Genomic DNA, 22,565 nt, shown 5'->3' with positions numbered 1-22,565 from the left:
ATGAACAGAGCTGGGATCAGCAAAGACTTTGCTACCTACCCCGGTGTCATCCTGGGGACGGATAAGAATGGCGTATTTTTGAATGTGCTTGATGCAAATCAAAACATCCTGTTTGCAACTAGGGCCCAAGTGCTGCCACTGATGGGGTGGGTGTCTGTGTGGCCCAATTTTTGGAAAAAAAGGGAGACTCCGCTTGGAGTAACCCTTGCTTGATGTGTTTTTAAAAGAAGCCAAGATGAACAGAGCTGGGATCAGCAAAGACTTTGCTACCTACCCCGGTGTCATCCTGGGGACGGATAAGAATGGCGTATTTTTGAATGTGCTTGATGCAAATCAAAACATCCTGTTTGCAACTAGGGCCCAAGTGCTGCCACTGATGGGGTGGGTGTCTGTGTGGCCCAATTTTTGGAAAAAAGGGAGACTCCGCTTGGAGTAACCCTTGCTTGATGTGTTTTTAAAAGAAGCCAAGATGAACAGAGCTGGGATCAGGAAATACTTTGCTACCTACCCCGGTGTCATCCTGGGGACGGATAAGAATGGCGTATTTTTGAATGTGTTTGATGCAAATCAAAACATCCTGTTTGCAACTAGGGCCCAAGTGCTGCCACTGATGGGGTGGGTGTCTGTGTGGCCCAATTTTTGGAAAAAAAGGGAGACTCCGCTTGGAGTAACCCTTGCTTGATGTGTTTTTAAAAGAAGCCAAGATGAACAGAGCTGGGATCAGGAAAGACTTTGCTACCTACCCCGGTGTCATCCTGGGGACGGATAAGAATGGCGTATTTTTGAATGTGCTTGATGCAAATCAAAACATCCTGTTTGCAACTAGGGCCCAAGTGCTGCCACTGATGGGGTGGGTGTCTGTGTGGCCCAATTTTTGGAAAAAAAGGGAGACTCCGCTTGGAGTAACCCTTGCTTGATGTGTTTTTAAAAGAAGCCAAGATGAACAGAGCTGGGATCAGCAAAGACTTTGCTACCTACCCCGGTGTCATCCTGGGGACGGATAAGAATGGCGTATTTTTGAATGTGCTTGATGCAAATCAAAACATCCTGTTTGCAACTAGGGCCCAAGTGCTGCCACTGATGGGGTGGGTGTCTGTGTGGCCCAATTTTTGGAAAAAAAGGGAGACTCCGCTTGGAGTAACCCTTGCTTGATGTGTTTTTAAAAGAAGCCAAGATGAACAGAGCTGGGATCAGGAAAGACTTTGCTACCTACCCCGGTGTCATCCTGGGGACGGATAAGAATGGCGTATTTTTGAATGTGCTTGATGCAAATCAAAACATCCTGTTTGCAACTAGGGCCCAAGTGCTGCCACTGATGGGGTGGGTGTCTGTGTGGCCCAATTTTTGGAAAAAAAGGGAGACTCCGCTTGGAGTAACCCTTGCTTGATGTGTTTTTAAAAGAAGCCAAGATGAACAGAGCTGGGATCAGGAAAGACTTTGCTACCTACCCCGGTGTCATCCTGGGGACGGATAAGAATGGCGTATTTTTGAATGTGCTTGATGCAAATCAAAACATCCTGTTTGCAACTAGGGCCCAAGTGCTGCCACTGATGGGGTGGGTGTCTGTGTGGCCCAATTTTTGGAAAAAAGGGAGACTCCGCTTGGAGTAACCCTTGCTTACATTGTTTTTAAAAGAAGCCAAGATGAACAAGTCATGGGTCAGCAAAGACTTTGCTACCTACCCCGGTGTCATCCTGGGGATGGATAAGAATGGCGTATTTTTGAATGTGCTTGATGCAAATGTAGCTGTGAAGTGTACAACTGGGGCACAACTGCTGCCACTGAAGGGGTGGGTGTGTGTGTGGCCCAATTTTTGGAAAAAATGGAGACTCCGCTTGGAGTCACCTTGCGGTGTTTTACATGATTTTAGAAGGGCGTGCCATGCCTATATCTGTGTGTCCTCCTCTTTTTCCTTGTCCAGCTGTTTTGTTTTCGCATGAGTATATGTCCTTGTCACTTTCCAATGTGTTTGAGTTGTTTGTCACCTTTAGGACACCTTTGAGGGTGTTTTCTAGGTGTTTTTCTGTGTTTGTGATTGCCTGCCATTGTTTCCTATGCAGTTTGAGTTCGGTTCGTCGAACGTTCGACGAACCGAACTCGAACGGGAGGTCCGTTCGGCGAACCAACCTCGAGCCGAACCGCGACCGGTTCGCTCATCTCTATTCTTCACATCATTTGGGAGATCATTTGGTCAACAAAAATCTCTACTGGTTGTCTAATACACAAGAGAATTCTGATGACTAAAGGGTGCTTTACACGCTGCGACATCGATAGCGATCTCGTTAGCGATGTGACACGCCAGATTGCAGATGCGATCTCCCAAGATCGCACATAAGTTGTTTTATAGAGCCTGTCACATGTGCGTTCTCGGCAGATCGCATCTGCGATCTAGCGTGTCACATCGCTAACGAGATTGCTAGCGATATCGCTGCGTGTAAAGCACCCTTAAGAGTTGTGTTCCCTATAAGACAGTTTCTGCCAGCCATCTCTGGTGGTAGCTTAGCTCTTAATGAATAAAATGATCCTTTCATCCCCTGACATCATCTGTTGGTGGACAATTCGGATGTCCTCGTACACATTAAACCATCAGCTGAGCCCATTGACATTGGAGGATACAGCATGCACCTAAGTCCTAAACATTGTATGCATAAACTACTTTGACATCGAATGAACTCCGCTGATTGCACTCTTACTAAGGGTACCATCACACTTTAGCAACGCTCCAGCGATCCCACCAGGGATCTGACCTGGTCAGGATCGCTGGTGCGTTGCTACATGGTCGCTGGTGAGCTGTCAATCAGGCAGATCTCACCAGCAACCAGTGACCAGCCCCCAGCCAGCAGCGACGCGTGGAAGCGATGCTGCGCTTGGTAACTAAGGTAAATATCGGGTAACCAAGCAAAGCACTTCCCCTGGTTACCCGATATTTACCTTGGTTACTAGCGCACACTGCTTAGCGCTGGCTCCATGCACTCCTAGCCAGAGTACACATCTGGTTAATAAGCAAACGGCTTTGCTTATTTACCCGATGTGTACTCCGGCTACGTGTGCAGGGAGCAGGGAGCCGGCACTGGCAGCCTGAGAGCGCCGGACGCTAGTAACCAAGGTAAATATCGGGTAACCAAGCAAAGGGATTTGCTTGGTTACCCGATATTTACCTTGGTTACAGCTTACCGCAGGCTGCCAGACGCCGCCTCCCTGCTCCCTGCACATTCAGATCGTTGCTCTCTCGCTGTCAAACACAGCGATGTGTGCTTCACAGCGGGAGAGCAACGTCCAAAAAATGAACCAGCAACTGTGTGTAACGAGCAGCAATTTCACAGCAGGAGTCAGATCGCTGCTGAGTGTCACACACAGCAAGATTGCTAATGAGGTCACTGATGTGTCACAAAAACTGTGACTCAGCAGCGATCTCGCTAGCGATCTCGCTATGTGAGAAGTACTCCTAAAACTGAGACCCAAAATTCTCTGACTGCATATTCCTTGGGACTTAGAATTGAAGACACTAATAAATCTGCAGTTGGACAGATATTGGCTTATATAAATAAAATTGCCTTATAATTTTAATTTCCCAGTTAGAAAAGTTGGTAATTATGAATATAAGGAGTCTAAAATGATGACGATGGGAATGCTTATATGTGGTTACGTTTATAGCACTGTTTTACACTGGATTCACTCAGCTGATTCAATCTCAGTCTTCTTAGTCCCATAACCCTCCAGATGCACATGTTATAGGACATAAAATTGCAGACAAAATAAATGTCTACACCTTCAGATATTTGCTATAAATTGCACAGCTTATGATTTTCCTTTCCAGATTGCCAAGTTGGTGGGCCAGAAAATGATGAAGTTAAAATGGTATAGATGAAGAGGCCTACAGCTTACTGAAACAAGCAGTCCTCAGTGGTTCATACATTTTAATGGCTAACTGAAAAGATGGTAATATATAAGCTTTCGAGACTACGCAGGTCTCTTCATCAGGCTCAGTATAAAGGAAGAGCCCGGACTGCTGACCCGAAGGGGCTTAAGGGAGGGCTACATGACTAGGAGGGATGCCAGGCCATAGGGTTAATAAGGGGTTAATGGAGAAAGTCAGTTTGGGCGCGAAATTTGGGGGGTGGTGCTAAGGGGCAGTTAGGATCAGGGGTCAGTGTGATTGGTCAGGGGGTGGTGGCTATAGGGGGTCGTATATAGGGCAGGTCAGAGGGGGGTGGGCCATTCCTACCTGGACGTGACTGGAATCGTTGTGGCTGGATCCCGAAGATGGAGGACTTCATGGCACAGATGAAGAGGATGGCGGAGCAGCGTGGACAGCGTTGGATGGACGAGCAGCTCCTGCGATGGTCCGGCGTCGGCGAGGAAGAGGGGACCCCCCTGCCTCCGAAGCGGCAGCGAAGAACTCGGCCCCCGGAGCGCCTCAGCCCGGAGATGACGCCGAGGAGCCGGCAGCGGAGACGGAGCCCGAGTGGATGTGCGGCGGTGGATCCGGGAGCCGGGACGTCGCGAGGCCCCGGCCGGAAGTCGGGCCGCGGGCGCCAAGGCAACGGGGCGGTGAGCGACACGGCCGGCCTCCCCTCCTCTTCCGGGTCGCGGCGCACGGCAGTGACGCGCGCGTCACGGCCGCGTGACCCGGCGCGGTCACCTGACCCGGCGCGGTCACCTGACCCGGCGCGGTCACGGGGCCCGCTGCGCTCGCGTGACCCGGCGTCCCCCTGTGCTCCGGCGGCCTCACCTGACCGAGCGCGCTCACCTGACCCGCCGCGGTCACGTGGGGCGGCGCGGTCACGTGGGGCGGCGCGGTCACGTGGGGCGGCGCGATCACGTGGGGCAGCGCGGTCACGTGGGGCGGCGATGTCACCTGACCGGGCGCTGTCACCTGACCGTGCGCGGTCATGTGACCCCGCGTACTCACCCGTCCCGCCGCGTCCTCGCGATCCGGCAGGCTCGCCTGACCCGGTGCGGTCACCTGACCCGCCGCGGTCACGTGGGCCGGCGCGGTCGCGTGGGTCGGCGGGGTCGCGTGGGTCGGCGGGGTCGTATGAGCCAGCGGGGTCATGGGGGCCAGCTGGGTTGCGTGGGCCAGCGGGATCGCGGGGCGCAGATGAGGCCACAGTGGCGGCGGCGGCAAGGTCTAGGAGCAGAGCGGGGCCCATGCAGGAGCATGGGGTCCCAGTGGCGGCGGGGGAGTCCGTACGGAGACGGCCCGGATCAGCGGGGCCCGGCCTGGGATCGCAGCGGAGGGACAACGATGGGACGGCGTCGGGATCAGCTGGAGCACGCGGGGATGCCGGACGGCATGCCCCAGGCGGCGTTTATGTGGCGGAGCCAGCGTCTGGATCGTCGCGGAGGATGGATGGTGCTGCGGGCGGACGGGGCCTAAGGTCGAGTCTGCCGGACGGCGGGCTCCCTGGGCCTGGGTCCAGTGAGGACGAGGAGGCAACCCTGGAGGAGGACGTCGCGGAGGACGGCAACGGGGACCAGATCGTGGAGGTCGGCGAGGCGGCTGGAGTGCGACGCGGAGAACATGTGACGGCTGTTTCGGGATCTTCTCGGAGTCAGCCTGGTAAGACCACGGTTTCTTCTATTTCTCGTGCACCTGGTTTGGCTATGGATGGTGTGTCTGGTGATACGGATGGCGTGCAGGGCGTGAATGTGGTTGGTGGTACGGGTGGTTTACTTGGTGGCCCGAGTGGCGGGCGGGTCGTGAATGTGGTGACGGGTGACGGCAGTGTGGCATCCGAGTTGTTGAGGTTGGTTAGGGGTTTGTTTGCCCCTGTGGGGGGCCCTAGCTTGGTGTGGCAGGGAGCGACGGGGCAGGAGGTTGCGACTCCTGCGGTTGGAGGGGTTGCTAGTGGCAATGCGGTGGGTGAGCCGGTGGTGGCGGCTCCCGCGGCCCCAGCTGCGGCTCCCGCTGCCGCAGCTGCGGCTGCAGTGGACATTGTTCGATTGGATGACAAGGCGAGAGGGGAAGTGTATGTTTGCTTTGATGGCCCGTTGGGGGCGCATCTGAAGCAGGAGACCAGGGAAAAAATATGGAAGGATGAATATGTTGAAATATTCTCATTGCTTCCGTTGGAAAAGTTTAATCTGGATCGGGTTAAACCGGATGAGAGCAAAAAGGACGAGGAAGAACGGCGGCGTTATCGCCTTATTCCCCGCACTTTTCAGAACTGGTTGCAGGCCTTTGTGATACTGGCCGGTGTGGTGGGGGAAAAGGCTCCGGATAACTGTACAGCGCTTTTCTGTTATCTGGATTCTATCTGTGAGGCGTATAGGACCTATGGGGGGACTGCTTGGCTAAGATATGACGAGCAGTTTCGCCAGAGGAAGGCGGTCAGACCCAGTTTACGGTGGGACCACAAAGAAATTAGTCTATGGATGCGGCTGATGGCTGCGCCGAAGTCGGCATCACAGTCCTTTCCAGGGGGCACCGGCGGGGGATCATTTGGCACCTCGTCGGGGCCCAAAAAGGGCGTTTGCTGGCAGTTTAATGAGAAGGAATGCCGGTTTGGGTCTTCCTGCCGATTCAAGCACGAGTGTTTGGGCTGTGGTGGCGCCCACAGTCACCTTAAGTGCTTCCGGAAGGGAAAAGGAAAGGCCGTGGAGTCTTCGTCAAAAAGGGAGGACCCCGGTGAGGGTAGATCGGATGGCGCCGTTTCTAAGTAGATACCCGGACCGGGGATCGGCGGAATTGTTGAGTGACGGTTTTAGTTTTGGTTTCAAGATACCGTCAGTGGTTAAGACGGGAGAGATTCGTTTAAAAAATTTGCAGTCGACGCGCCTACATGGTGAGGTTGTTGCGGATAAGTTACGGAAGGAGGTGGAGCTAGGACGGATGGCGGGGCCTTTTGATGCCCCTCCATTGCCGGACTTGGTTGTGTCCCCGTTGGGGTTGGTCCCAAAAAAGGAACCTAACAAGTTCCGGCTCATCCACCATTTGTCCTATCCTACTGGCCGGTCGGTGAACGATGGTATTGATCCTGAGCTGGTTTCGGTTTCGTATGTCCGTTTTGATAAGGCTGTGGAATGGTTAAGGAAGTTGGGCTGTGGTTCGCTGTTGGCGAAAACGGATATAGAAGCGGCCTTCCGCCTGTTGCCGGTGCACCCGGACAGTTTTCACCTGTTGGGGTGTTGGTGGGAGGACAAGTTTTATGTAGATTGTTGTTTGCCTATGGGCTGTTCAATTTCCTGTTCTTATTTTGAGAAGTTTAGTTGTTTCTTGGAATGGGTAATTAAGGAGGAGGCGGGTCTAGATTCAGTGTTGCATTACTTGGACGACTTCTTGTGCATGGGGCCTGCGGGATCCTCGCAGTGTTCCCTTTTGCTTCGGACAGTGGAGCAGGTTGCTCGCCGGTTTGGCGTTCCGTTGGCGCCGGAGAAGACGGAGGGTCCGGTTACGGTTTTGAAATTCCTGGGTATCGAGCTGGATACGGTTGCCATGGAGTGCCGCTTGCCGGAGGACAAGCTGGTGGATTTGAGGCGTTGTGTTCAAGGGGCCATTGAGGCCAAGAAGATTCGTTTACGGGACTTGCAGTCCCTGTTGGGGAAGTTGAATTTTGCGTGTAGAATATTGCCGATGGGGAGAGTTTTTTCCCGTCGCTTGGCTCAAGCCACCACCGGTGTGTTGCACCCTTTGCATTTTGTGCGTTTGAAGGTGGAGCATAAGGCGGACCTGAGAGTGTGGTCCCGTTTTTTGCAGCTGTACAATGGACGGTCATTGTGGCTTCGTGAGGTGGTGTCAAATGAGGAGTTGGTGCTGTATACGGACGCGGCGGGATCCAGTGGATTTGGCGCATATTTTGGGGGGAGATGGTGTGTCGGCAGGTGGCCTGATTCGTGGCGGGTTTGCGGTCTGACTAGGAATTTGGCCCTGTTGGAACTTTTCCCTATTGTCGTGGCCTTAGAGGTTTGGGGACAGGATTTGAAAGACAGGAAGGTGCGTTTCATGTGTGACAACCTGGGGGTGGTTCAGTGTGTTAACAAGTTGACAGCTGATTCCCCCCCGGTAGTGGACCTCTTGCGTCACTTGGTGCTGAAATGTCTGGAGTTGAACTTGTGGGTCTGCGCTGTACATGTGCCGGGGGTGCTGAATTCTGTGGCTGATGCTTTATCTCGCTTCCAGTGGGACCGCTTTCGAATGCTGGCGCCGGACGCGGAGCAGCAGGAGACCGTATGGCCCGTCTGGTTGTGGGACCTGGTTTGCAGCCGGCCTGGGAATTGATCCGACATTCGGTGGCACCCAGTACGTGGCGCAGCTATAATTCAGCGTGGGACCGTTGGCTCGAGTTGGTTGATGAGGTGGGAGGTCATGTATCTGAAGGTGACAGAGTTTATTTAGTTTTGTTTATGTTGGGCAGGGCTAAGGAAGAAGGCCTTTCGTGGTCGGCCGTGGCGGGCAGGTTAGCGGGCATTTCCTTCTTTTTCAAGTTATTGGGCTGGAAGGACGTTACGAAGGATTTCTGGGTGCGCCAGGTGATGAAGGGTTACCGGAGGGCGGGGGCGCGCCGAGACCTTCGGCGCCCGGTATCTTTTGAGCTGCTGGGCAAGCTGTTGTCGGTGTTGCCTCGGGTGTGCTGTTCGGAGTATGAATGCCAGTTGTTCGGGACCGCTTTTGTTTTGGCCTTCTTTGGGGCGTTTAGAATTAGTGAACTGGTGAGCAGAAACACGAGGAGTCACGGAGGTTTGTTGCTGGAGGACGTGGAATGCGGTATGGATGTGGTGCGGTGTTGCTTGAGACGGTCAAAGATGGACCAGCTGGGTAGAGGTCGGATGGTGGAACTATGGGGTGTACCTGGTTTAGCGGAGTGCCCTGTCAGATGGCTGTCGGCGTTTTTAGAGGTGAGGGGAGCTCGCCCGGGGTCCCTTTTGTCCCACCAGGACGGGTCAGCCTTGTCGAGTTACCAATTTGTCTGCATCTTTCGGAGGTGCCTGCAGTGTTGCGGTCTCAACGAGGCTGAGTTCGCGTCGCACTCCTTTCGGATTGGGGCTGCGACTCAGGCGGCTCGTTGGGGTCTGGGCGCGCAGGCTCTCCGTAAGATTGGACGATGGGACTCGGCCAGGTTTCGATCTTACGTCCGGCCGAACTTGTTGTGAGCTACGGGTGGGGAGGGGGGGGGGGGTCGGGGGCTGTATTGGTTTGGTAATCATTACCCATTTTCTTCCTTGTGCCCCCCCCCCCTCCCCCTCTCCCCTGTTGTGTTGTCACCTTTTGTTTTGTAGGTTTCCCATTGTTGGTGTGGGTGCTTGGCCACTCATACGTGTATTGGGGGGCGTTCCGTGCGGGAATACGACCGGACGGCCGCCAGTTGGGGGTTCCCAGAGAAAAGGCTACTGTGCGATGGATCGGGGTCAGGGGCATGCTGTGGAGTGAGGTGTTGCCTACCTGGCGCCACCATTCGCAGCTGGACAGAGCACCGGACGTGGTAGTACTACACGCGGGTGGGAATGACCTGGGTCTCCGGGCTTCCAGGGACCTGATACAAGACATAAAATGTGACTGCCTGCGGCTCCTGTCTTCCCACCCGGGTCTAGTAATTGTCTGGTCGGATATGGTTGCGCGGCTGACATGGCGGCACGCCAGGTCGGTGGAGGCAGTAAACAGGGCGCGAAGTAAAGTGAATCGGGAGATTGGGCGGTTCATTTCCCGGGTTGGGGGTGTCTCTGTTCGGCACCCGGAGTTGGAAGCGGCGTCCGCCGACTTGTTGCGCCGGGACGGGGTCCATTTAAATTCGGTGGGAAATGATATTTGGGCCTTAGGGCTGATGGAGGGGCTTGAGAAGGCTTTGTTGGTGTGGGAGGACTCGCGCGCACAAGGGGTCATGCGAGCTCGCGGTGGCGGAAAGGAGGGGGGTGTCTGAAGGTGGGGGTTTGCACAGAGGAGAGGACGGAACCCAGTGCCGGAGCGGGTTACCTCTAGCGGTGCAATTGTTTGGTAAACGGGTCCTTGCTGGGTTGAGTCTCAGCGGGATGTAGTGGGGGCAACATCTGGCTTGGGCTCTCGAGTCGGTGTGTTGCGGCTGAGGGTCAGGAGACAGGCTGATGTTGCAAAGAACATTTTGGTTAACCTTCAGGTACCCCCCCCTTCCTTTTCGGGTTCTTCAATGAAGAGTTGTATTGTTACATGGCTGATGTTTATGTTATGAATAAATGGGGCTGCTGTGGCCTTTATATTCCAACGTCACACAGTGTTTGTGTTTATTTTAGATAAGAACCCTAGGGGGTAGGGTGTTGTTGGGGAAGGTCACAGGCCTTCAGTCAGACATTCCGGAGTCAAGGAAGAGCCCGGACTGCTGACCCGAAGGGGCTTAAGGGAGGGCTACATGACTAGGAGGGATGCCAGGCCATAGGGTTAATAAGGGGTTAATGGAGAAAGTCAGTTTGGGCGCGAAATTTGGGGGGTGGTGCTAAGGGGCAGTTAGGATCAGGGGTCAGTGTGATTGGTCAGGGGGTGGTGGCTATAGGGGGTCGTATATAGGGCAGGTCAGAGGGGGGTGGGCCATTCCTACCTGGACGTGACTGGAATCGTTCCCGCCCGCCCGCCCTAATTGTGGATTCGACATCGATGAAGAAAAGAAGGAAGATCGTATTTGTCGCAGCGGCGGAAAGGAGGGGGGTGTCTGAAGGTGGGGGTTTGCACAGAGGAGAGGACGGAACCCAGTGCCGGAGCGGGTTACCTCTAGCGGTGCAATTGTTTGGTAAACGGGTCCTTGCTGGGTTGAGTCTCAGCGGGATGTAGTGGGGGCAACATCTGGCTTGGGCTCTCGAGTCGGTGTGTTGCGGCTGAGGGTCAGGAGACAGGCTGATGTTGCAAAGAACATTTTGGTTAACCTTCAGGTACCCCCCCCTTCCTTTTCGGGTTCTTCAATGAAGAGTTGTATTGTTACATGGCTGATGTTTATGTTATGAATAAATGGGGCTGCTGTGGCCTTTATATTCCAACGTCACACAGTGTTTGTGTTTATTTTAGATAAGAACCCTAGGGGGTAGGGTGTTGTTGGGGAAGGTCACAGGCCTTCAGTCAGACATTCCGGAGTCATACAAATTCTGAAGAGTCACATATTTATACACAACAGTATTTAGAATGGAGCAGTAAATAAGACAAGTTATGTGAAGCAGAACTATCACTTTGGCAAGGGGACAAACTGTTGTGGCCATAACTACTGCAATATTTACTGCCACAACAGTTGGTCCTCTTGCCATGCCGATAGTTATGCTTCACATAACTTGTCTTATTTACTGCTCCATTTTATATCCTGTTATGTATAAATATGTGACTCTTCAGATTTTGTGTTATAGTAAGGCTGATGAAGAGACCTGAGTAGTCTCGAAAGCTTGCTATTATTACCATTTTTTCAGTTAACTATTAAAAGGTATCAACCACTGAGGACTCTCAGTTCTTTTAAAAAAAAAATATCTCTACTGGCTAACACAGTGCAAAGATATATTTTACCTGAAACAAGCATTAACATAAGTCCTCTATAGTTTTGTCATAAATTAATTAATAAAATTGTCTATTAACACTTATGGGGTTATTTACTGTTACAATCTTCAAAGGTGATACATAATTACCAGCTATTAGAGTCCATCTTTAAGCTAATTGATTTATATGTATACATTTGACAATTTTAATTATTTTAATTATAAATTTTAGATTTATAGCTTTGTCTCTATTTTTACGTTGACTCCGACCTCATTGGATTCACAGTTCATCTCCATATATTCGGGAATCACATGGAATCAAACAGAATATTATAATATTTAATTGTACTATGTTCACTATGTATTATTCATAACTAAATTCTATTTAGTGATTATTATCCCTTAACGTAAATGACAAGATAGGTGCATATAGTTCATATGCAAGTAAAAGTACTTACAAAAAACTATTTCTTGGATTTAATGCTATTACAATATCTCTCCTAGGTCACTTAATGGTATTTTAGTTCTATATTTAGGTAATGAAAATCCAGCAACTGCGTCCAGTAAAATAAAAACTTCGACTTTTATTTCAACAAGGTTAAAAGCGATAAAACCAATTCACATGAATGGAAAGGAAGACGCGTTTCGGACAGTGTATGTCCTTAGTCATCTGATTATTTTAGTTCTATGTATGGCATATGTTTCTATTTATAAAAAATGGTATAAATTCTTCATTCTCACTATCTGGACTAAAGGCCGTTTTACGCGCTGCGATATCATGACCGATATCGCTAGCGTGAGTACCCACCCCCATCGGTTGTGCGAAATGGGCAAATCGCTGCCCGTGGCGCACAACATCGCCCAGATCCGTCACACTACTTACCTGCCCTGCGATGTCTCTGTGACCGGCGAAACACCTTCTTTCTAAGGGGGCAGTTTGTTCAGCGTCACAGCGACGTCACAGCAGCGTCACTGAACCGCCGCCCAAAAGAAGCGGAGGGGCGGAGATGAGCGGGATGAACATCCCGCCCATCTTCTTCCTTCCGCATTGCGGGCGGAAGACAGATAAGGAGAGGTTCCTTGTTCCTGCGGTGTCACACGTACCGATGTGTACTGCCGCAGGAACGAGGAACAACTTCGTTACTGCTGCAACAACGATATTCGAGAATGGACCCCCATGTCACCGATGAGCGATTTTGCAAGTTTTTGCAATGATGCAAAATCTCTCAAAGGTGTCACATGCAACGGCATCGCTAAAGCGACCGGGTGTGCGTCACAAATTCCGTGACCTTAATGAGATCGCTTGAGCGATGTCGCAGCGTGTAAAGCGGAATAAGGCTTTTAAGACGCTACATCTGTAAGTCTCATATGGGTCAAGGTCTCTCCTGTGACCTAAATCGCCCATAAAACAGATTAATTCATAGCTTTCACAGCAAGGTAAAGTGTTCAAGTATAATACCAACCCATATTTTCAATGTAATAATTTGGTATTGCAAACTATAGTGCTGAAAGGTTATTTAATTTTAGCAATCTACCTTTCTAGATATGTCACGTTTCAGTCTCAAAGAGTAGATCTTCATCAGATAAACTAAAATAAAGAAAACAGTGCCATACCATAAGAAACATGTAAAGTCCAAAGATAAAGCTAAAAAAATAATCAGTAAATAAACTGAATAAAATAAACCAAATGGAACAAGCCTTGCAGCAGTGTGGAAGTACAGGGTGGGCCATTTATATGGATACACCTAAATTAACTGGGAATGGTTGGTGATATCAACTTCCTGTTTGTGGCTAATTAGTATATGAGAGGGGGGGAAACTTTTCAAGATGGGTGGTGACTATAGCGGCCATTTTGAAGTCTGCTATTTTGGATCCAACTTTATTTTTTCCAATGGGAAGAGGGTCATGTAACACATCAAGCTTATTGACATTGAAATTCACAAGAACAACAATGATGTGCTTGGTTGTAACGTAACTTTATTCGTTCATTGGTTATTTACAATTTTATGACCAATTATAAAATGTGTTCAAAGTGCTGCCAATTGTGTTGGATTGTCAATGCAACCCTCTTCTCCCACTCTTGACACACTGATAGCAACACCGCAGAAGAAATGCTAGCACAGGCTTCTAGTATCCGTTGTTTCAGATGCTGCACATTTTGTATCTTCACAGCATAGACAATTGCCTTCAGATGACCCCAAATATAGAGGTCTAAGGGGATCAGATCGGGAGACTTTGGTGGCCATTTATCTGGCCCACGATGACCAATCCACTTTACAGGACACTGTTCACGTAGGAATGCTTGGACCTGACACCCATAATGTGATGGTACACCATGCTGTGAAGATACAAGATGTGCAGCATCTGAAAAACGGATACTGGAAGCCTGTGCTAGCATTTCTTCTGCGGTGTTGCTATCAGTGTATCAAGAGTGGGAGAAGAGGGTTATATTGACAATCCAACACAATGGGCAACACTTTGAACACATTTTATAAGTGGTCATAAAATTGTAAATAACTAATGAATGAATAAAGTTACATTACATCAAAGAACACATTTTTTTTGTGTGAAATTCTCAATAAGTTTGATGTGTTACATGAGCCTCTTTCAATTGGAAAAAATAAAGTTGGATCCAAAATGGCCGACTTCAAAATTGCCGCCATTGTCACCATTCATCTTCAAAAGTTTCCCTCCTCCCATATACTAATGAGCCACAAACAGGAAGTTGATATCACCAACCATTCCCATTTTATTTAGATGTATCCATTTAAATGGCCCACCCTTTATATTGGGTAACCAAACAAAAGTAGGTAGAGAACATGTGGTAGTTAAGAGTACAGTAAATATGGATACTGGCTATGCTATGTCTCCAATAAAAAATGCTATAGATATTTTTGTAAAGAAACAAAAGATGACTTGGAAAATATAAGCAGAGGGTACATGATGAAGGAAGGACATAATTATTCATGATGTACGCTGATTACTGGACCTGAGTCCCATTCATATACAGTACAGACCAAAGGTTTGGACACACCTTCTCATCTCTAGAACAACTTTTAAGAGGAGACTTTGTGCAGCAGGCCTTCATGGTAAAATAGCTGCTAGGAAACCACTGCTAAGGACAGACAACAAGCAGAAGAGACTTGTTTGGGCTAAAGAACACGAGAAATGGACAATAGACCAGTGGAAATCTGTGCTTTTGTCTGATGAGTGCAAATTTGAGATCTTTGGATCCAACCACCTTTCTTTGTAGAAAAGGTGAACGGATGGACTCTACATGCCTGGTTCCCACCGTGAAGCATGGAGGAGGAGGTGTGATGGTGTGGGGGTGCTTTGCTGGTGACACTGCTGGGGATTTAATCAAAATTGAAGACATACAGAACCAGCATGCCTACCACAGTATCTTGCAGTGGCGTGCTATTGCATTTAGTTGGACCATCATTTATTTTTCAACAGGACAATGACCCCAAACACACCTCCAGGCTGTGTAAGGGCTATTTGACCAAGAAGGAGAGTGATGGGGTGCTATGCCAGATGACCTGGTCTCCACAGTCACCAGACCTGAACCCAATCGAGATGGTTTGGGGTGAGCTGGACCGCAGAGTAAAGGCAAAAGGGCCAACAAGTGGTAAGTTCTCTCGGAACTCCTTCAAGACTGTTGGAAAACCATTTCCGGTGAAGCTCATCAAGAGAATGCCAAGAGTGTGCAAAGTAGTAATCAAAGCAAAAGGTGGCTACTTTGAAGAACCTAGAATACAAGACATATTTTCAGTTGTTTCACACTTTTTTAAGTATTTCATTCCACATGTTTTAAGTCATAGTTTTGATGCCTTCAATGTGAATCTACAATTTTTAGAGTCATGAAAATAAAGAAAACTCTTTGAATGAGAAGGTGTGTCCAAACTTTTGGTCTGTACTGTATGTCATAGAGGTCAGATTACGTCACTAAAGTTGCATGCATAGTTCTGTTACCGAGTATGTGCACCAGCTTCATAAAGATAAATAATAAATAGATGAATAAAATAAAGAGTAAATAGAACCCGAAGTGACATCCTCTAACCTCTGTGACATATGTGAGTGGGATTTGGGTTCAGTACACACATTCACATTGACGGAAAGAGTTAACATGAGATTTAAGGATATTGATGTGAAGTTCCAATTTCTGAAGAATCCTAAAGGGAACCTGTGATGTTGTTTTTTGATATTAAACAGCCTTAATGTGTTGCAAATGATGCAATGTCCATCACTTACCTAGTTTTAAAAAAAATCTATGCATTTATCTTAAAAAAAGACTTATGTTAATGCAGTAAATATGTTAGATTTTAGTCATAACCGTTAGCTAGCTAGGGATGATTGCCGCACTGCCATGAGGAGTAGCTACTCCTCATGGCAGCATGGCAATCATCCCTATCTAGCTAACAGTTATCCTTTATTACATGTGGGGCTACAGCAGCCGTAACTTACAAGCATCTATTGTTAGCTGTGACTCGCACAACTTTACAAGGTGAGCTTTTGTACCGCCCCCGTGCCAGCGGCCGAGCCACTCGGATCCGGAGCCGGGGTGGCTCGAGGGTTCTCCGGATCTGGGGGGTCCGAGCGGACACTCAAATTAAAAAAAGAGGGGGCTATGTACAAGGGGATTAGGAAGTTCGTGATGCCACGCACGGTGTGTGGTAATGTGAGGGACTACCGCTGCTGTTGGGGAGCCCGGTGATGGTGGTGTAGCAGCCGGATGTTTAACCCCTCCGTGGGTAGGGGGTTAAGGTCCCGGTGCCCGTTGGATGGTTGGTGCTTGGGGTGCCGTTGGGGATAAGAAAATGTTTCTTCAGTGTAATCACTCAGTCCAGGAATAACAACACCGACAGCTTGTAAACCAGAGTTCTGAGCACCACTGCAGCTTGGTGGGAGAACGCATGGGTCCGTGCCCTTGGTGTTGCTGTTAGCCTGTGGCCCTTTCCTTGGCACTTTTGTCTCTATTTGGACCCTCCGGTATAAAACTGTTCGGGTCCCGCTCACCCGTATAGCTAACGGAGTGAGCTTGCTCTCAGGGTTCACACGTAGGATTTCTTTGGACTGTATTGGGAAAGTCCTATCCCATCGGTGTGCTAGTACCCTGATTTTGGAGCGGGTTGGGGATGAATCTTGAAGTTCACCCCCGTTGGGTAAATTACCAGAACGCGTGAAGCTACTTTCTGGCCTAGGGTCCATGTACCCCGTCGTGCCCTAGCCGCTGCCCGGTGATAGCTCAAGGCTGCCGGCTGCCCTCTTAAGCAGTTTGTGCCCCTTGACACAATCCCCTGCGACCGGGGTTCCACCTCCTTCCAGGCCCAGACCAGCGTCTGCCATCTAGGAACTACAGGAGCCCTGCTCCAGGCCGGTGACCTCTCACTCTCTGAGAGTCACCTTTGCCTCCTGCCTCTCCTGGTTGACTTCACTCTCCTCTGCTCCACTGTCACTTTCTCACTTTCCCCTTACCAACCCCCCATATGGGCAGCCCTATTCCCTTCAGGCCCCCCAATGGTGTGTCTGGTGAGTACAGTGTAAAGTGTTCCTAGGATTTTAATTTGCTAAGCTGTTAGCAACACCAAAAGATCATTACCTGTAACCAAGGAGGAGTGGATACTGTGCAGAAGAGCAGATTGTACAATACCCTGTGATGACCTGATAGGCCAGGGCATCACATTTTCCCATTTGATCCCCCCCCCCGGTAATATCTGATAAGACCCAATTTTGGGCTCCAGTCTTCCAGTTTCTTTTTGAAGTTTTCAGTCATAGGGGCAGCACTTTTGCTGGGATCAGTCACTGTCACTCAAGTTCAGGCATGATTCTTTATTCACTTAGTCACACCACCAGCATTGTATATGACTACACCACAGGTCCTTCACCAGCACTTCTCTGCTGAGCTCCACCCATTATGGTGTCATGATCAAAAATATCATACTAAGTGAGCAATCACTGGGGAAGGACTTCATGGTGGAAAGAGTAAAAGGAACAAGGAAAAGAGACCAGTAAACTTGATCAATTTTGATACAAACAAGAAAACAGTGGTGAAGAACCTGGTGAACCTTTCCAGGCTGGTGCATAATCGATCTTCCTACGGAGCTTTTATCCATTAAGTTGCCATGCCTCAAGATTGAGCTGAAGACCATTTAATAAATTAAATGTGTTACTTTTATTTGAACACCTAGTCCACCTTATATATTGCACATTGCACACATCTTTGGCTACAGTATACAAAACCAAGAAACAACAAAGAGCCAGCACCAGTGTACACTAAGGCATCAAATATTCCAAACTGCATTATAAAATTTTTTTTTTTTTTGAGATTTTTGGCAAAAAATTGCAATTTCTTGAGCTGCTTCGCCACGTCACGGCAAATCTCATTTGAAGCAGTCCTACACTAAAATATTTTTATAAAATGTGCCATGCGGCCTCACATATAAATAGCAGAACTGCTCTCAGCAGCACTCACCTGGTCTATTGCAGTCCCGTACCCATGACTGAGTCATGGCTGTGGGCGGGACAGGTCCAAGCAAATGCTGCATGAAGTATATATATAGCCTGTGGACAAAGCCTGATGACCCAATGTGAACAGTCACCAAACGCCAAAATCTATACAGATGGAATACATCCCAAATTGGGGTGCATAGCAAGGTGGAGGTCAACCACCGACCAATTCAACAAAGAAACAACAAAGAGCCAGCACCAGTGTGCACTAAGGCATCAAATATTCCAAACTGCATTATAAAATTTTTTTTTTTTTTTTTTTTTTTTTGAGATTTTTGGCAAAAAATTGCAATTTCTTGAGCTGCTTCGCCACGTCACGGCAAATCTCATTTGAAGCAGTCCTACACTAAAATATTTTTATAAAATGTGCCATGCGGCCTCACATATAAATAGCAGAACTGCTCTCAGCAGCACTCACCTGGTCTATTGCAGTCCCGTACCCATGACTGAGTCATGGCTGTGGGCGGGACAGGTCCAAGCAAATGCTGCATGAAGTATATATATAGCCTGTGGACAAAGCCTGATGACCCAATGTGAACAGTCACCAAACGCCAAAATCTATACAGATGGAATACATCCCAAATTGGGGTGCATAGCAAGGTGGAGGTCAACCACCGACCAATTCAACAAAGAAACAACAAAGAGCCAGCACCAGTGTGCACTAAGGCATCAAATATTCCAAACTGCATTATAAAAATTTTTTTTTTTGAGATTTTTGGCAAAAAATTGCAATTTCTTGAGCTGCTTCGCCACGTCACGGCAAATCTCATTTGAAGCAGTCCTACACTAAAATATTTTTATAAAATGTGCCATGCGGCCTCACATATAAATAGCAGAACTGCTCTCAGCAGCACTCACCTGGTCTATTGCAGTCCCGTACCCATGACTGAGTCATGGCTGTGGGCGGGACAGGTCCAAGCAAATGCTGCATGAAGTATATATATAGCCTGTGGACAAAGCCTGATGACCCAATGTGAACAGTCACCAAACGCCAAAATCTATACAGATGGAATACATCCCAAATTGGGGTGCATAGCAAGGTGGAGGTCAACCACCGACCAATTCAACAAAGAAACAACAAAGAGCCAGCACCAGTGTGCACTAAGGCATCAAATATTCCAAACTGCATTATAAAAATTTTTTTTTTTTTTTTTTTGAGATTTTTGGCAAAAAATTGCAATTTCTTGAGCTGCTTCGCCACGTCACGGCAAATCTCATTTGAAGCAGTCCTACACTAAAATATTTTTATAAAATGTGCCATGCGGCCTCACATATAAATAGCAGAACTGCTCTCAGCAGCACTCACCTGGTCTATTGCAGTCCCGTACCCATGACTGAGTCATGGCTGTGGGCGGGACAGGTCCAAGCAAATGCTGCATGAAGTATATATATAGCCTGTGGACAAAGCCTGATGACCCAATGTGAACAGTCACCAAACGCCAAAATCTATACAGATGGAATACATCCCAAATTGGGGTGCATAGCAAGGTGGAGGTCAACCACCGACCAATTCAACAAAGAAACAACAAAGAGCCAGCACCAGTGTGCACTAAGGCATCAAATATTCCAAACTGCATTATAAAAATTTTTTTTTTTTTTTTTTTTGAGATTTTTGGCAAAAAATTGCAATTTCTTGAGCTGCTTCGCCACGTCACGGCAAATCTCATTTGAAGCAGTCCTACACTAAAATATTTTTATAAAATGTGCCATGCGGCCTCACATATAAATAGCAGAACTGCTCTCAGCAGCACTCACCTGGTCTATTGCAGTCCCGTACCCATGACTGAGTCATGGCTGTGGGCGGGACAGGTCCAAGCAAATGCTGCATGAAGTATATATATAGCCTGTGGACAAAGCCTGATGACCCAATGTGAACAGTCACCAAACGCCAAAATCTATACAGATGGAATACATCCCAAATTGGGGTGCATAGCAAGGTGGAGGTCAACCACCGACCAATTCAACAAAGAAACAACAAAGAGCCAGCACCAGTGTGCACTAAGGCATCAAATATTCCAAACTGCTATGCACCCCAATTTGGGATGTATTCCATCTGTATAGATTTTGGCGTTTGGTGACTGTTCACATTGGGTCATCAGGCTTTGTCCACAGGCTATATATATACTTCATGCAGCATTTGCTTGGACCTGTCCCGCCCACAGCCATGACTCAGTCATGGGTACGGGACTGCAATAGACCAGGTGAGTGCTGCTGAGAGCAGTTCTGCTATTTATATGTGAGGCCGCATGGCACATTTTATAAAAATATTTTAGTGTAGCACTGCTTCAAATGAGATTTGCCGTGACGTGGCGAAGCAGCTCAAGAAATTGCAATTTTTTGCCAAAAATCTCAAAAAAAAAAAAAAATTTTTATAATGCAGTTTGGAATATTTGATGCCTTAGTGCACATTGGTGCTGGCTCTTTGTTGTTTCTTAGTATACAAAACCAACACACATCCATCCCCACTAGAGTTGAGCGCGGTTCGTGGTTCGAGGTTCTCCAGTTCTAGGCTCGAGTGATTTTGGGCCCTGTTCTAGATCGAACTAGAACTCGAGCTTTTTGCAAAAGAGAACGGTTCTAGCAGCAAAAAACCAGCTAAATCCTAGCTTGGTTTCCGCTGTAATAGTGTAAGTCACTCTGTGAATCACACTATTATGACATTTCAGTGTATAGTGTGCGTGAACAGCGCCTTCAGATCACTGCTGTTTCTATAATGGCGATCGCCATTTTTTTTTTTTTTTTTTCCTTGTCTTCCTTCCCTAAGCGCGCGCGTGTAGTGGGGCGGGCCAGCATGTCAGCCAATCCCAGACACACACACAGCTAAGTGGACTTTTAGCCAGAGAAGCAACGGCATGTGTGATAGGATGTCCATGTAACATGACCCTGCATTATAAAACCGGACATTTTCCTCCAGGACGCCATTATCTCTTCTGCGTCTTTGGTGTCAGACATCACTGTCGCAGCTCCGTCCTTTGTCCTATCGCTGATACAGCTGTATGCGCTCCATACACAGCGCTGGACAGCTTAGGGAGAGCACTTTCTAGCAGTCCTTTTAAGGGCTCAAACCGGCAGGGTCAGAGTTAAGGTGACAGGTCCTGAAAACAGCGACAGCGTCTGTGTAGCCAAGGTCAGGGATTTCCTCCCTGCATTTCCCTATTAGGAGGGAATAGAAAGGCAGGCTTCCATTCCTCTACCCAGAGCCCCACAATCCTGGCACTGTACCCTCCTGTCCTCTGCACACTCCAACTCATTATAACTAAGCCATTATACTAGCAAACACTCAGTGTACCTAGTGGCATCCTAAACGTGGCTATTGGACTTTGCTATAGTCCCACTAGTGCAAAGACATTTGCAGAGCACGTCTGCCTGCATTGCACACTCCAACTCATTATAACTAAGCCATTATACTAGCAAACACTCAGTGTACCTAGTGGCATCCTAAACGTGGCTATTGGACTTTTGTCTAGTCACACTAGTGCAAAGACATTTGCAGCACCTATGCCTGCATTGCACACTCCAACTCATTATAACTAAGCCATTATACTAGCAAACACTCAGTGTACCTAGTGGCATCCTAAACGTGGCTATTGGACTTTGCTATAGTCCCACTAGTGCAAAGACATTTGCAGAGCGCGTCTGCCTGCATTGCACACTCCAACTCATTATAACTAAGCCATTATACTAGCAAACACTCAGTGTACCTAGTGGCATCCTAAACGTGGCTATTGGACTTTGCTATAGTCACACTAGTGCAAAGACATTTGCAGAGCGCGTCTGCCTGCATTGCACACTCCAACTCATTATAACTAAGCCATTATACTAGCAAACACTCAGTGTACCTAATGGCATCCTAAACGTGGCTATTGGACTTTGCTATAGTCCCACTAGTGCAAAGACATTTGCAGAGCGCGTCTGCCTGCATTGCACACTCCAACTCATTATAACTAAGCCATTATACTAGCAAACACTCAGTGTACCTAGTGGCATCCTAAACGTGGCTATTGGACTTTGCTATAGTCCCACTAGTGCAAAGACATTTGCAGAGCGCGTCTGCCTGCATTGCACACTCCAACTCATTATAACTAAGCCATTATACTAGCAAACAATCAGTGTACCTAGTGGCATCCTAAACGTGGCTATTGGACTTTGCTATAGTCCCACTAGTGCAAAGACATTTGCAGAGCGCGTCTGCCTGCATTGCACACTCCAACTTATTATAACTAAGCCATTATACTAGCAGACACTCAGTGTACCTAGTGGCATCCTAAACGTGGCTATTGGAATTTGCTATAGTCCCACTAGTGCAAAGACATTTGCAGAGCGCGTCTGCCTGCATTGCACACTCCAACTCATTATAACTAAGCCATTATACTAGCAAACACTCAGTGTACCTAGTGGCATCCTAAACGTGGCTATTGGACTTTGCTATAGTCACACTAGTGCAAAGACATTTGCATAGCGCGTCTGCCTGCATTGCACAGTCCAACTCATTATAACTAAGCCATTATACTAGCAAACACTCAGTGTACCTAGTGGCATCCTAAACGTGGCTATTGGACTTTGCTATAGTCCCACTAGTGCAAAGACATTTGCAGAGCACGTCTGCCTGCATTGCACACTCCAACTCATTATAACTAAGC

The sequence above is a fragment of the Anomaloglossus baeobatrachus genome, chromosome 8 (assembly GCF_048569485.1).
Source record: "Anomaloglossus baeobatrachus isolate aAnoBae1 chromosome 8, aAnoBae1.hap1, whole genome shotgun sequence".
Lineage (NCBI taxonomy): Eukaryota > Metazoa > Chordata > Amphibia > Anura > Aromobatidae > Anomaloglossus > Anomaloglossus baeobatrachus.
Note: the sequence above shows the minus strand (reverse complement) of the source record.